Source organism: Nicotiana tomentosiformis, chromosome 3 (genome assembly GCF_000390325.3).
Source record: "Nicotiana tomentosiformis chromosome 3, ASM39032v3, whole genome shotgun sequence".
In the NCBI taxonomy this organism is placed as follows: Eukaryota; Viridiplantae; Streptophyta; class Magnoliopsida; order Solanales; family Solanaceae; genus Nicotiana; species Nicotiana tomentosiformis.
Genome location: NC_090814.1, coordinates 108,841,153 through 108,857,573, shown reverse-complemented (window position 1 = coordinate 108,857,573; position 16,421 = coordinate 108,841,153).

Here is a 16,421-nt window from a genome sequence, read left to right as displayed (position 1 = left end):
AGCTGCCAGAGCTGTTGTAGAACTTTAAAGGCAATATTGTGTTGATGATGGTGGTTCATGCCACTTAGGTTTCAAGGATGAAAGGTTGGAACATGGGCAATCATTTCCTTGAGATGGTAATGGTAATTTTTCTGTTGGTAGGCAGTATTGGAACGTGAAATTTAAGGATACTACCTCTGCTGCTCAAGCAGCGGATGAGTTTGGAGAACATGCAAACCTAGTTGCCAGAGCTGTTGGAGAACTTTCAAGGCAATATTGTGTTGATGATGGTGGTTCATGCCACTTAGGTTTCAAGGATGAAAGTTTGGAACATGGGCAATCATTTCCTTGAGATGGTAATGGTAATTTTTCTATTGGTAGGCAGTATTGGAACAGGAAATTTAAGGATGCTACCTCTGCTGCTCAAGCAGCGGCTGAGTTTGGAGAACATGCAAACCTAGCTGCCAGAGCTGTTGGAGAACTTTCAAGGCAATATTATATTGATGATGGTGGTTCATGCCACTTAGGTTTCAAGGATGAAAGGTTGGAACATGGGCAAGCATTTCCTGGAGATGGTAATGGTAATTTTTCTATTGGCAAGCAGAATTGGAACATGAAATTTAAGGATACTACCTCTGCTGCTCAAGCAGGGGCTGAGTTTGCAGAACATGCAAGCCTAGCTGCCAGAGCTGTTGTAGAACTTTCAAGGAAATATTGTGTTGATGATGGTGGTTCATGCCACTTAGGTTTCAATGATAAAAGGTTGGAACATGGGCAATTATTTCCTTGATATGGTAATGGTAATTTTTCTGTTGGTAGGCAGTATTGGAACGTGAAATTTAAGGATGCTACCTCTGCTGCTCAAGCAGCGGCTGAGTTTGGAGAACATGCAAACCTAGATGCCAGAGTAGTTGGAGAACTTTGAAGGCAATATTGTGTTGATGATGGTGGTTCATGCCACTTAGGTTTCAAGGATGAAAGGTTGGAACATGGGCAATCATTTCCTTGAGATGGTAATGGTAATGTTTCTGTTGGTAGGCAGTATTGGAACAGAAAATTTAAGGATGCCACCTCTTCTGCTCAAGCAGCGACTGAGTTTGGAGAACATGCAAGCCTAGCTGCCAGAGCTGTTGGAGAACTTTCAAGGCAATATTATGTTCATGATGGTGGTTCATGCCACTTAGGTTTCAACGATGAAAGTTTTGAACATGGGCAAGCATTTCCTGGAGATGGTAATGGTAATTTTTCGGTTGGCAAGCAGAATTGGAACATGAAATTTAAGGATACTACCTCTGCTGCTCAAGCAGCGACTGAGTTTGCAGAACATGCAAGCCTAGCTGCCAGAGCTGTTGTTAAACTTTCAAGGCAATATTGTGTTGATGATATTTGTTCATGCCACTTAGGTTTCAAGGATGAAAGGTTGGAACATGGGCAATCATTTCCTTGAGATGGTAATTTTTCTGTTGGTAGGCAGTATTGGAACGTGAAATTTAAGGATGCTACCTCTGCTGCTCAAGCAGCGGCTGAGTTTGGAGAACATGCAAACCTAGTTGTCAGTGTTGTTGGAGAACATTCAAGGTAATATTGTGTTGATGATGGTGGTTCATGCCACTTAGGTTTCAAGGATGAAATTTTGGAACATGGGCAATCATTTCCTTGAGATGGTAATGGTAATTTTTCTGTTGGTAGGCAGTATTGGAACAGGAAATTTAAGGATGCTACCTCTGCTGCTCAAGCAGCGGCTGAGTTTGGAGAACATGCAAGCCGAGCTGCCAGAGTTGTTGGAGAACTTTCAAGGCAATATTGTATTGATGATGGTGGTTCATGCCACTTAGGTTTCAAGGATGAAAGGTTGGAACATGGGCAAGCATTTCCTGGAGATGGTAATGGTAATTTTTCTGTTGGCAAGCAGAATTGGAATATGAAATTTAAGGATACTACCTCTACTGCTCAAGTAGCGGCTGAGTTTACAGAACATGCAAGCCTAGTTGCCAGAGCTGTTGTAGAACTTTCAAGGCAATATTGTGTTGATGATGGTGGTTCATGCCACTTAGGTTTTAAGGATGAAATGTCGGAACATGGGCAATCATTTCCTTGAGATGGTAATGGTAATTTTTCTGTTGGTAGGCAGTATTAGAACAGGAAATTTAAGGATGCTACCTCTGCTGCTCAAGCAGTGGCTGAGTTTGGAGAACATGCAAGCCTAGCTACCAGAGCTGTTGGAGAACTTTCAAGGCAACATTATGTTCATGATGGTGGTTCATGCCACTTAGGTTTTAAGGATGAATGGTTGGAACATGGGCAAGCGTTTCCTGGAGATTGTAATGGAAATTTTTCTGTTGGCAAGCAGAATTGGAACATGAAATTTAAGGATACTACCGCTGCTGCACAAGCAGTGGCTGAGTTTGGAGAACATGCAAGCCTAGCTGCCAGAGCTATTGGAGAACTTTCAAGGCAATATTGTGTTGATGATGGTGGTTCATGCCACTTAGGTTTCAACGATGAAAGTTTTGAACATGGGCAAGCATTTCCTGGAGATGGTAATGGTAATTTTTCTGTTGGCAAGCAGAATTGGAACATGAAATTTAAGGATGCTACCTCAGCTGGTCAAGTAGCGACTGAGTTTGTAGAACATGAAAGCCTAGCGGCCAGAGCTGTTGCAGAACTTTCAAGGAAATATTGTGTTGATGATGGTGGTTCATGCCACTTAGGTTTCAACGATGAAAGGTTGGAACATGGGCAATCATTTCCTTGAGATGGTAATTGTAATTTTTCTGTTGGTAGGCAGTATTAGAACAGGAAATTTAAGGATGCTACCTCTGCTGCTCAAGCAGCAGCTGAGTTTGGAGAACATGCAAGCCTAGCTGCCAGAACTGTTGGAGAACTTTCAAGGCAATATTGTGTTGATGATGGTGGTTCATGCCACTTAGGTTTCAAGGATGAAAGGTTGGAACATGGGCAATCATTTCCTGGAGATGGTAATGGTAATTTTTCTGTTGGCACGAAGAATTGGAACATGCAATTTGAGGATTCTACCTCAGTTGCTCAAGTAGCGACTGAGTTTGTAGAACATGCAAGCCTAGCGGCCAGAGTTGTTGCCGAACTTTCAAGGAAATATTGTGTTGATGATGGTGGTTCATGCCACTTAGTTTTCAAGGATGAAAGGTTTGAACATGGGCAATCATTTCCTTGAGATGGTAATGGTAATTTTTATGTTGGTAGGCAGTATTGGAACAGGAAATTTAAGGATGCTATCTCTGCTGCTCAAGTAGCGGCTGAGTTTGCAGAACATGGAAGCCTAGCTGCCAGAGCTGTTGTAGAACTTTCAAGGCAGTATTGTGTTGATGATGGTGGTTCATGCCACTTAGGTTTCATGGATGAAAGGTTGGAACATGGGCAATCATTTCCTGGACATGGTAATGGTATGTTTTCTATTGGCAAGAAGAATTGGAACATGAAATTTGAGGATTCTACCTCAGCTGCTCATGTAGCGACTGAGTTTGTAGAACATGCAAGCCTAGCGGCCAGAGCTGTTGCAGAAATTTCAAGGAAATATTGTGTTGATGATGGTGGTTCATGCCACTTAGGTTTTAAGGATGAAAGGTCGGAACATGGGCAATCATTTCCTTGAGATGGTAATGGTAATTTTTCTGTTGGTAGGCAGTATTGGAACAGGAAATTTAAGGAAGCTACCTCTGCTGCTCAAGCAGTGGCTGAGTTTGGAGAACATGCAAGCCTAGCTACCAGAGCTCTTGGAGAACTTTCAAGGCAACATTATGTTCATGATGGTGGTTCATGCCACTTAGGTTTTAAGGATGAATGGTTGGAACATGGGCAAGCGTTTCCTGGAGATTGTAATGGAAATTTTTCTGTTGGCAAGCAGAATTGGAACATAAAATTTAAGGATACTACCGCTGCTGCACAAGCAGTGGCTGAGTTTGGAGAACATGCAAGCCTAGCTGCCAGAGCTGTTGGAGAACTTTCAAGGCAATATTGTGTTGATGATGGTGGTTCATGCCACTTAGGTTTCAACGATGAAAGTTTTGAACATGGGCAAGCATTTCCTGGAGATGGTAATGGTAATTATTCTGTTGGCAAGCAGAATTGGAACATGAAATTTAAGGATGCTACCTCAGCTGCTCAAGTAGCGACTGAGTTTGTAGAACATGAAAGCCTAGCGGCCAGAGCTGTTGCAGAACTTTCAAGGAAATATTGTGTTGATGATGGTGGTTCATGCCACTTAGGTTTCAACGATGAAAGGTTGGAACATGGGCAATCATTTCCTTGAGATGGTAATTGTAATTTTTCTGTTGGTAGGCAGTATTAGAACAGGAAATTTAAGGATGCTACCTCTGCTGCTCAAGCAGCAGCTGAGTTTGGAGAACATGCAAGCCTAGCTGCCAGAACTGTTGGAGAACTTTCAAGGCAATATTGTGTTGATGATGGTGGTTCATGCCACTTAGGTTTCAAGGATAAAAGGTTGGAACATGGGCAATCATTTCCTGGAGATGGTAATGGTAATTTTTCTGTTGGCACGAAGAATTGGAACATGAAATTTGAGGATTCTACCTCAGCTGCTCAAGTAGCGACTGAGTTTGTAGAACATGCAAGCCTAGCGGCCAGAGTTGTTGCAGAACTTTCAAGGAAATATTGTGTTGATGATGGTGGTTCATGCCACTTAGTTTTCAAGGATGAAAGGTTTGAACATGGGCAATCATTTCCTTGAGATGGTAATGGTAATTTTTCTGTTGGTAGGCAGTATTGGAACAGGAAATTTAAGGATGCTACCTCTGCTGCTCAAGCAGCGGCTGAGTTTGCAGAACATGCAAGCCTAGCTGCCAGAGCTGTTGTAGAACTTTCAAGGCAATATTGTGTTGATGATGGTGGTTCATGCCACTTAGGTTTCAAGGATGAAAGGTTGGAACATGGGCAATCATTTCCTGGAGATGGTAATGGTAAGTTTTCTATTGGCAAGAAGAATTGGAACATGAAATTTGAGGATTCTACCTCAGCTGCTCAAGTAGCGACTGAGTTTGTAGAACATGCAAGCCTAGCGGCCAGAGCTGTTGCAGAACTTTCAAGGAAATATTGTGTTGATGATGGCGGTTCATGCCACTTAGGTTTCAAGGATGAAAGGTTGGAACATGGGCAATCATTTCCTTGAGATGGTAATGGTAATTTTTCTGTTGGCAAGCAGAATTGGAACATGAAATTTAAGGATGCTACCTCTGCTGCTCAAGCAGCGGCTGAGTTTGGAGAACATGCAAGCCTAGCTGCCAGAGCTGTTGGGGAGGTTTCAAGGCAATATTGTGTTGAAGATGGTAGTTTATGCCACTTAGGTTTCAACCATGAAAGGTTGGAACATGGGCAATCATTACCTGGAGATGGTAATGGTAAGTTTTCTATTGGCAAGCAGAATTGGAACATGAAATTTGAGGATTCTACCTCAGCTACTCAAGCAGCGACTGAGTTTGCAGAACATGCAAGCCTAGCTGCCAGAGCTGTTGTAGAACTTTTAAGGCAATATTGTGTTGATGATGGTGGTTCATGCCACTTAGGTTTCAAGAATGAAAGGTTGGAACATGGACAATCATTTCCTTGAGATGGTAATGGTAAATTTTCTGTTGGTAGGCAGTATTGGAATAGGAAATTTAAGGATGCTACCTCTGCGGCTCAAGCAGCGGCTGAGTTTGGAGAACATGCAAGCCTAGCTGCCAGAGCTGTTGGAGATCTTTCAAGGAAATATTGTGTTGATGATGGTGGTTCATGCCACTTAGGTTTTAAGAATGAAAGGTTGGAACATGGGCAAGCATTTCCTAGAGATGGTAATGGTAATTTTTCTGTTGGTAAGAAGAATTGGAACATGAAATTTAAGGATACTACCTCTGCTGCTCAAGCAGCGGCAGAGTTTGGAGAACATGCAAGCCTAGCTGCCAGAGTTGTTGGAGAACTTTCAAGGCAATATTGTGTTGATGATGGTGGTTCATGCCACTTAGGTTTCAACGATGAATGTTTTGAACATGGGCAAGCATTTCCTGGAGATGGTAATGGTAATTTTTCTGTTGGCAAGCAGAATTGGAACATGAAATTTAAGGATACTACCTCTGTTGCTCAAGCAGCGACTAAGTTTGCAGAACATGCAAGCCTAGCTGCCAGAGTTATTGTAGAACTTTCAAGGCAATATTGTGTTGATGATGGTGGTTCATGCCACTTAGGTTTCAAGGATGAAAGGTTGGAACATGGGCAATCATTTCCTTGAGATGGTAATGGTAATTTTTCTGTTGGTAGGCAGTATTGGAACGTGAAATTTAAGGATGCTACCTCTGCTGCTCAAGCAGCGGATGAGTTTGGAGAACATGCAAACCTAGTTGCCAGAGTTGTTGGAGAACTTTCAAGGCAATATTGTGTTGATGATGGTGGTTCATGCCACTTAGGTTTCAAGGATGAAAGTTTGGAACATGGGCAATCATTTCCTTGAGATGGTAATGGTAATTTTTCTATTGGTAGGCAGTATTTGAACAGGAAATTTAAGGATGCTACCTCTGCTGCTCAAGCAGCGGCTGAGTTTGGAGAACATGCAAACCTAGATGCCAGAGCTGTTGGAGAACTTTCAAGGCAATATTGTATTGATGACGGTGGTTCATGCCACTTAGGTTTCAAGGATGAAAGGTTGGAACATGGGCAAGCATTTCCTGGAGATGGTAATGGTAATTCTTCTGTTGGCAAGCAGAATTGGAATATGAAATTTAAGGATACTACCTCTGCTGCTCAAGCAGCGGCTGAGTTTACAGAACATGCAAGCCTAGTTACCAGAGTTGTTGTAGAACTTTCAAGGCAATATTGTGTTGATGATGGTGGTTCATGCCACTTAGGTTTCAAGGATGAAAGGTTGGAACATGGGCAATCATTTCCTTGAGATGGTAATGGTAATTTTTCTGTTGGTAGGCAGTATTGGAACGTGAAATTTAAGGATGCTACCTCTGCTGCTCAAGCAGCGGATGAGTTTGGAGAACATGCAAACCTAGTTGCCAGAGTTGTTTGAGAACTTTCAAGGCAATATTGTGTTGATGATGGGGTTCATGCCACTTAGGTTTCAAGGATGAAAGTTTGGAACATGGGCAATCATTTCCTTGAGATGGTAATGGTAATTTTTCTATTGGTAGGCAGTAGTGGAACAGGAAATTTAAGGATGCTACCTCTGCTGCTCAAGCAGCGGCTTAGTTTGGAGAACATGCAAACCTAGCTGCCAGAGCTGTTGGAGAACTTTCAAGGCAATATTATATTGATGATGGTGGTTCATGCCACTTAGGTTTCAAGGATTAAAGGTTGGAACATGGGCAAGCATTTCCTGGAGATGGTAATGGTAATTTTTCTATTGGCAAGCAGAATTGGAACATGAAATTTAAGGATACTACCTCTGCTGCTCAAGCAGCGGCTGAGTTTGCAGAACATGCAAGCCTAGCTGCCAGAGCTGTTGTAGAACTTTCAAGGAAATATTGTGTTGATGATGGTGGTTCATGCCACTTAGGTTTCAAGAATAAAAGGTTGGAACATGGGCAATTATTTCCTTGATATGGTAATGGTAATTTTTCTATTGGTAGGCAGTATTGGAACGTGAAATTTAAGGATGCTACCTCTGCTGCTCAAGCAGCGGCTGAGTTTGGAGAACATGCAAACCTAGATGCCAGAGCTGTTGGAGAACTTTGAAGGCAATATTGTGTTGATGATGGTGGTTCATGCCACTTAGGTTTCAAGGATGAAAGGTTGGAACATGGGCAATCATTTCCTTGAGATGGTAATGGTAATGTTTCTGTTGGTAGGCAGTATTGGAACAGAAAATTTAAGGATGCCACCTCTTCTGCTCAAGCAGCGACTGAGTTTGGAGAACATGCAAGCCTAGCTGCCAGAGCTGTTGGAGAACTTTCAAGGCAATATTATGTTCATGATGGTGGTTCATGCCACTTAGGTTTCAAGGATGAAAGTTTTGAACATGGGCAAGCATTTCCTGGAGATGGTAATGGTAATTTTTCTGTTGGCAAGCAGAATTGGAACATGAAATTTAAGGATACTACCTCTACTGCTCAAGCAGCGACTGAGTTTGCAGAACATGTAAGCCTAGCTGCCAGAGCTGTTGTTGAACTTTCAAGGCAATATTGTGTTGATGATGGTTGTTCATGCCACTTAGGTTTCAAGGATGAAAGGTTGGAACATGGGCAATAATTTCCTTGAGATGGTAATGGTAATTTTTCTGTTGGTAGGCAGTATTGGAACGTGAAATTTAAGGATGCTACCTCTGCTGCTCAAGCAGCAGATGAGTTTGGAGAACATGCAAACCTAGTTGCCAGAGTTGTTGGAAAACTTTCAAGGCAATATTGTGTTGATGATGGTGGTTCATGCCACTTAGGTTTCAAGGATGAAAGTTTGGAACATGGGCAATCATTTCCTTGAGATGGTAATGGTAATTTTTCTATTGGTAGGCAGTATTGGAACAGGAAATTTAAGGATGCTACCTCTGCTGCTCAAGCAGCGGCTGAGTTTGGAGAACATGCAAACCTAGCTGCCAGAGCTGTTGGAGAACTTTCAAGGCAATATTGTATTGATGACGGTGGTTCATGCCACTTAGGTTTCAAGGATGAAAGGTTGGAACATGGCCAAGCATTTCCTGGAGATGGTAATGGTAATTTTTCTGTTGGCAAGCAGAATTGGAATATGAAATTTAAGGATACTACCTCTGCTGCTCATGCAGCGGCTGAGTTTACAGAACATGCAAGCCTAGTTACCAGAGCTGTTGTAGAACTTTCAAGGCAATATTGTGTTGATGATGGTGGTTCATGCCACTTATGTTTCAAGGATGAAAGGTCGGAACATGGGCAATCATTTCCTTGAGATGGTAATGGTAATTTTTCTGTTGGTAGGCAGTATTGGAACGTGAAATTTAAGGATGCTACCTCTACTGCTCAAGCAGCGGATGAGTTTGGAGAACATGCAAACCTAGTTGCCAGAGTTGTTGGAGAACTTTCAAGGCAATATTGTGTTGATGATGGTGGTTCATGCCACTTAGGTTTCAAGGATGAAAGTTTGGAACATGGGCAATCATTTCCTTGAGATGGTAATGGTAATTTTTCTATTGGTAGGCAGTATTGGAACAGGAAATTTAAGGATGCTACCTCTGCTGCTCAAGCAGCGGCTTAGTTTGGAGAACATGCAAACCTAGCTGCCAGAGCTGTTGGAGAACTTTCAAGGCAATATTATATTGATGATGGTGGTTCATGCCACTTAGGTTTCAAGGATGAAAGGTTGGAACATGGGCAAGCATTTCCTGGAGATAGTAATGGTAATTTTTCTATTGGCAAGCAGAATTGTAACATGAAATTTAAGGATACTACCTCTGCTGCTCAAGCAGCGACTGAGTTTGCAGAACATGCAAGCCTAGCTGCCAGAGCTGTTGTAGAACTTTCAAGGAAATATTGTGTTGATGATGGTGGTTCATGCCACTTAGGTTTCAAGAATAAAACGTTGGAACATGGGTAATTATTTCCTTGATATGGTAATGGTAATGTTTCTGTTGGTAGGCAGTATTGGAACAGAAAATTTAAGGATGCCACCTCTTCTGCTCAAGCAGCGACTGAGTTTGGAGAACATGCAAGCCTAGCTGCCAGAGCTGTTGGAGATCTTTCAAGGCAATATTATGTTCATGATGGTGGTTCATGCACCTTAGGTTTCAAGGATGAAAGTTTTGAACATGGGCAAGCATTTCCTGGAGATGGTAATGGTAATTTTTCTATTGGCAAGCAGAATTGGAACATGAAATTTAAGGATACTACCTATGCTGCTCATGCAGCGGCTGAGTTTGCAGAACATGCAAGCCTAGTTACCAGAGCTGTTGTAGAACTTTCAAGGCAATATTGTGTTGATGATGGTGGTTCATGCCACTTATGTTTCAAGGATGAAAGGTTGGAACATGGGCAATCATTTCCTTGAGATGGTAATGGTAATTTTTCTGTTGGTAGGCAGTATTGGAACGTGAAATTTAAGGATGCTACCTCTACTGCTCAAGCAGCGGATGAGTTTGGAGAACATGCAAACCTAGTTGCCAGAGTTGTTGGAGAACTTTCAAGGCAATATTGTGTTGATGATGGTGGTTCATGCCACTTAGGTTTCAAGGATGAAAGTTTGGAACATGGGCAATCATTTCCTTGAGATGGTAATGGTAATTTTTCTATTGGTAGGCAGTATTGGAACAGGAAATTTAAGGATGCTACCTCTGCTGCTCAAGCAGCGGCTTAGTTTGAAGAACATGCAAACCTAGCTGCCAGAGCTGTTGGAGAACTTTCAAGGCAATATTATATTGATGATGGTGGTTCATGCCACTTAGGTTTCAAGGATGAAAGGTTGGAACATGGGCAAGCATTTCCTGGAGATGGTAATGGTAATTTTTCTATTGGCAAGCAGAATTGGAACATGAAATTTAAGGATACTACCTCTGCTGCTCAAGCAGCGGCTGAGTTTGCAGAACATGCAAGCCTAGCTGCCAGAGCTGTTGTAGAACTTTCAAGGAAATATTGTGTTGATGATGGTGGTTCATGCCACTTAGGTTTCAAGAATAAAAGGTTGGAACATGGGCAATTATTTCCTTGATATGGTAATGGTAATGTTTCTGTTGGTAGGCAGTATTGGAACAGAAAATTTAAGGATGCCACCTCTTCTGCTCAAGCAGCGACTGAGTTTGGAGAACATGCAAGCCTAGCTGCCAGAGCTGTTGGAGAACTTTCAAGGCAATATTATGTTCATGATGGTGGTTCATGCACCTTAGGTTTCAAGGATGAAAGTTTTGAACATGGGCAAGCATTTCCTGGAGATGGTAATGGTAATTTTTCTGTTGGCAAGTAGAATTGGAACATGAAATTTAAGGATACTACCTCTGCTGCTCAAGCAGCGACTGAGTTTGCAGAACATGTAAGTCTATCTGCCAGATCTATTGTTGAACTTTCAAGGCAATATTGTGTTGATGATGGTTGTTCATGCCACTTAGGTTTCAAGGATGAAAGGTTGGAACATGGGCAATAATTTCCTTGAGATGGTAATGGTAATTTTTCTGTTGGTAGGCAGTATTGGAACGTGAAATTTAAGGATGCTACCTCTGCTGCTCAAGCAGCGGCTGAGTTTGGAGAACATGCAAACCTAGTTGTCAGTGTTGTTGGAGAACTTTCAAGGTAATATTGTGTTGATGATGGTGGTTCATGCCACTTAGGTTTCAAGGATGAAATTTTGGAACATGGGCAATCATTTCCTTGAGATGGTAATGGTAATTTTTCTGTTGGTAGGCAGTATTGGAACAGGAAATTTAAGGATGCTACCTCTGCTGCTCAAGCAGCGGCTGAGTTTGGAGAACATGCAAGCTTAGCTGCCAGAGCTGTTGGAGAACTTTCAAGGCAATATTGTATTGATGACGGTGGTTCATGCCACTTAGGTTTCAAGGATGAAAGGTTGAAACATGGGCAAGCATTTCCTGGAGATGGTAATGGTAATTTTTCTATTGGCAAGCATAATTGGAATATGAAATTTAAGGATACTACCTTTGCTGCTCAAGCAGCGGCTGAGTTTACAGAACATGCAAGCCTAGTTGCCAGAGCTGTTGTAGAACTTTCAAGGCAATATTGTGTTGATGATGGTGGTTCATGCCACTTAGGTTTCAAGGATGAAAGGTTGGAACATAGGCAATCATTTCCTTGAGATGGCAGTGGTAATTTTTCTGTTGGTAGGCAGTATTGGAACGTGAAATTTAAGGATGCTACCTCTGCTGCTCAAGCAGTGGCTGAGTTTGGAGAACATGCAAACCTAGCTGCCAGAGCTGTTGGAGAACTTTGAAGGCAATATTGTGTTGATGATGGTGGTTTATGCCACTTAGATTTCAAGGATGAAAGGTTGGAACATGGGCAATCATTTCCTTGAGATGGTAATGGTAATGTTTCTGTTGGTAGGCAGTACTAGAACAGGAAATTTAAGGATGCTACCTCTGCTGCTAAAGCAGCGGCAGAGTTTGGAGAACATGCAAGTCTAGCTGCCAGAGCTGTTGGAGAACTTTCAAGGCAATATTATGTTCATGATGGTGGTTCATGCCACTTAGGTTTTAAGGATGAAAGGTTGGAATATGGGCAAGCGTTTCCTGGAGATGGTAATGGTAATTTTTCTGTTGGCAAGCAGAATTGGAACATGAAATTTAAGGATACTACCTCTGCTGCTCAAGCAACGGCTGAGTTTTGAGAACATGCAAGCCTAGCTGCCAGAGTTGTTGGAGAACTTTTAAGGCAATATTGTGTTGATGATGGTGGTTCATGCCACTTAGATTTCAACGATGAAAGTTTTGAACATGGGCAAGCATTTCCTGGAGATGGAAATGGTAATTTTTCTGTTGGCAAGCAGAATTGGAACATGAAATTTAAGGATACTACCTCTGCTGCTCAAGCAGCGGCTGAGTTTGCAGAACATGCAAGCCTAGCTGCCAGAGCTGTTGGAGAACTTTCAAGGCAATATTATATTGATAATGGTGGTTCATGCCACTTAGGTTTCAAGGATGAAAGGTTGGAACATGGGCAAGCATTTCCTGGAGATGGTAATGGTAATTTTTCTATTGGCAAGCAGAATTGGAACATGAAATTTAAGGATACTACCTCTGCTGCTCAAGCAGCGACTGAGTTTGCAGAACATGCAAGCCTAGCTGCCAGAGCTGTTGTAGAACTTTCAAGAAAATATTTTGTTGATGATGGTGGTTCATGCCACTTAGGTTTCAAGGATAAAAGGTTGGAACATGGGCAATTATTTCCTTGATATGGTAATGGTAATTTTTCTGTTGGTAGGCAGTATTGGAACGTGAAATTTAAGGATGCTACCTCTGCTGCTCAAGCAGCGGCTGAGTTTGGAGAACATGCAAACCTAGATGCCAGAGCTGTTGGAGAACTTTGAAGGCAATATTGTGTTGATGATGGTGGTTCATGCCACTTAGGTTTCAAGGATGAAAGGTTGGAACATGGGCAATCATTTCCTTGAGATGGTAATGGTAATGTTTCTGTTGGTAGGAAGTATTGGAACAGAAAATTTAAGGATGCCACCTCTTCTGCTCAAGCAGCGACTGAGTTTTGAGAACATGCAAGCCTAGATGCCAGAGCTGTTGGAGAACTTTCAAGGCAATATTATGTTCATGATGGTGGTTCATGCCACTTAGGTTTCAACGATGAAAGTTTTGAACATGGGCAAGCATTTCCTGGAGATGGTAATGGTAATTTTTCTGTTTGCAAGCAGAATTGGAACATGAAATTTAAGGATACTACCTCTGCTTCTCAAGCAGCGACTGAGTTTGCAGAACATGCAAGCCTAGCTGCCGGAGCTGTTGTTGAACTTTCAAGGCAATATTGTGTTGATGATGGTGGTTCATGCCACTTAGGTTTCAAGGATAAAAGGTTGGAACATGGGCAATTATTTCCTTGATATGGTAATGGTAATTTTTCTGTTGGTAGGCAGTATTGGAACGTGAAATTTAAGGATGCTACCTCTGCTGCTCAAGCAGCGGCTGAGTTTGGAGAACATGCAAACCTAGATGCCAGAGCTGTTGGAGAACTTTGAAGGCAATATTGTGTTGATGATGGTGGTTCATGCCACTTAGGTTTCAAGGATGAAAGGTTGGAACATGGGCAATCATTTCCTTGAGATGGTAATGGTAATGTTTCTGTTGGTAGGCAGTATTGGAACAGAAAATTTAAGGATGCCACCTCTTCTGCTCAAGCAGCGACTGAGTTTGGAGAACATGCAAGCCTAGCTGCCAGAGCTGTTGGTGAACTTTCAAGGCAATATTATGTTCATGATGGTGGTTCATGCCACTTAGGTTTCAACGATGAAAGTTTTGAACATGGGCAAGCATTTCCTGGAGATGGTAATGGTAATTTTTCTGTTGGAAAGCAGAATTGGAACATGAAATTTAAGGATACTACCTCTGCTGCTCAAGCAGCGACTGAGTTTGCAGAACATGCAAGCCTAGCTGCCAGAGCTGTTGTTAAACTTTCAAGGCAATATTGTGTTGATGATGGTTGTTCATGCCACTTAGGTTTCAAGGATGAAAGGTTGGAACATGGGCAATCATTTCCTTGAGATGGTAATGGTAATTTTTCTGTTGGTAGGCAGTATTGGAACGTGAAATTTAAGGATGCTACCTCTGCTGCTCAAGCAGCGGCTAAGTTTGGAGAACGTGCAAACCTAGTTTTCAGTGCTGTTGGAGAACTTTCAAGGTAATATTGTGTTGATGATGGTGGTTCATGCCACTTAGGTTTCAACGATGAAAGTTTTGAACATGGGCAAGCATTTCCTGCAGATGGTAATGGTAATTTTTCTATTGGCAAGCAGAATTGGAACATGAAATTTAAGGATACTACCTCTGCTGCTCAAGCAGCGGCTGAGTTTGCAGAACATGCAAGCCTAGCTGCCAGAGCTGTTGTAGAACTTTCAAGGAAATATTGTGTTGATGATGGTGGTTCATGCCACTTAGGTTTCAAGGATAAAAGGTTGGAACATGGGCAATTATTTCCTTGATATGGTAATGGTAATTTTTCTGTTGGTAGGCAGTATTGGAACGTGAAATTTAAGGATGCTACCTCTGCTGCTCAAGCAGCGGCTGAGTTTGGAGAACATACAAACCTAGATGCCAGAGCTGTTGGAGAACTTTGAAGGCAATATTGTGTTGATGATGGTGGTTCGTGCCACTTAGGTTTCAAGGATGAAAGGTTGGAACATGGGCAATCATTTCCTTGAGATGGTAATGGTAATGTTTCTGTTGGTAGGCAGTATTGGAATAGTAAATTTAAGGATGCCACCTCTTCTGCTCAAGCAGCGACTGAGTTTGGAGAACATGCAAGCCTAGCTGCCAGAGCTGTTGGAGAACTTTCAAGACAATATTATGTTCATGATGGTGGTTCATGACACTTAGGTTTCAACGATGAAAGTTTTGAACATGGGCAAGCATTTCCTGGAGATGGTAATGGTAATTTTTCTGTTGGCAAGCAGAATTGGAACATGAAATTTAAGGATACTACCTCTGCTGCTCAAGCAGTGACTAAGTTTGCAAAATATGCAAACCTAGCTGCCAGAGCTGTTGTTGAACTTTCAAGGCAATATTGTGTTGATGATGGTTGTTCATGCCACTTAGGTTTCAAGGATGAAAGGTTGGAACATGGGCAATCATTTCCTTGAGATGGTAATGGTAATTGTTCTGTTGGTAGGCAGTATTGGAACGTGAAATTTAAGGATGCTACCTCTGCTGCTCAAGCAGCGGCTGAGTTTGGAGAACATGCAAACCTAGTTGTCAGTGCTGTTGGAGAACATTCAAGGTAATATTGTGTTGATGATGGTGGTTCATGCCATTTAGGTTTCAAGGATGAAATTTTGGAACATGGGCAATCATTTTTTCTGCCTGCCAACAGAAAAATTACCATTACCATCTCCAGGAAATGATTGCCCGTGTTCCAACCTTTCATACTTGAAACCTAAGTGGCATGAACCACCATCATCAACACAATATTGTCTTGAAAGTTCTACAACTGCTCTGGAAGCTAGGCTTGCATGTTCTGCAAACTCAACCTCTGCTTGAGCAGCAGAGGTAGCATCCTAAAATTTCATGTTCAAATTCTTCCTGCCAACAGAAAAATTACCATTACCATCTCCAGGAAATGATTGTCCATGTTCCGACCTTTCATACTTGAAACCTAAGTGGCATGAACCACCATCATCAATACAATATTACCTTGAATGTTTGACAACAACTCTGGCAGCTAGGCTTGCATTATCTACAAACTCAGCCTCTGCTTGAGCATCAGAGGTAGCATCCTTAAATTTCATGTTTCAATTCTTCTTGCCAACAGAAAAATTACCATTACCATCTCCAGGAAATGATTGCCCATGTTCCAACCTCTCATCCTTGAAACCTAAGTGGCATGAACCACCATCATCAACACAATATTGCCTTGAAAGTTCTGCAACAGCTCTGGAAGCTAGGCTTGTATGTTCTGCAAACTCAGCCGCTGCTTGAGCAGCAGAGGTAGCATCCTTAAATTTCATGTTCCAATTTTGCCAGCCAACAGAAAAATTACCATTACCATCTCCAGGAAATGATTGCCCGTGTTCCAACCTTTCATCCTTGAAACCTAAGTGGCATGAACCACCATCCTCAATACAATATTTCCTTGAAAGTTCGACAACAACTCTGGCAGTTAGGCTTGCATGTTCTGCAAACTCAGCCTCTGCTTGAGCATCACAGGTAGCATCCTTAAATTTCATGTTTCAATTCTTCCTGCCAACAGAAAAATTACCATTACCATCTCCAGGAAATGATTGCCCATGTTCCAACCTCTCATCCTTGAAACCTAAGTGGCGTGAACAACCATCATCAACACAATATT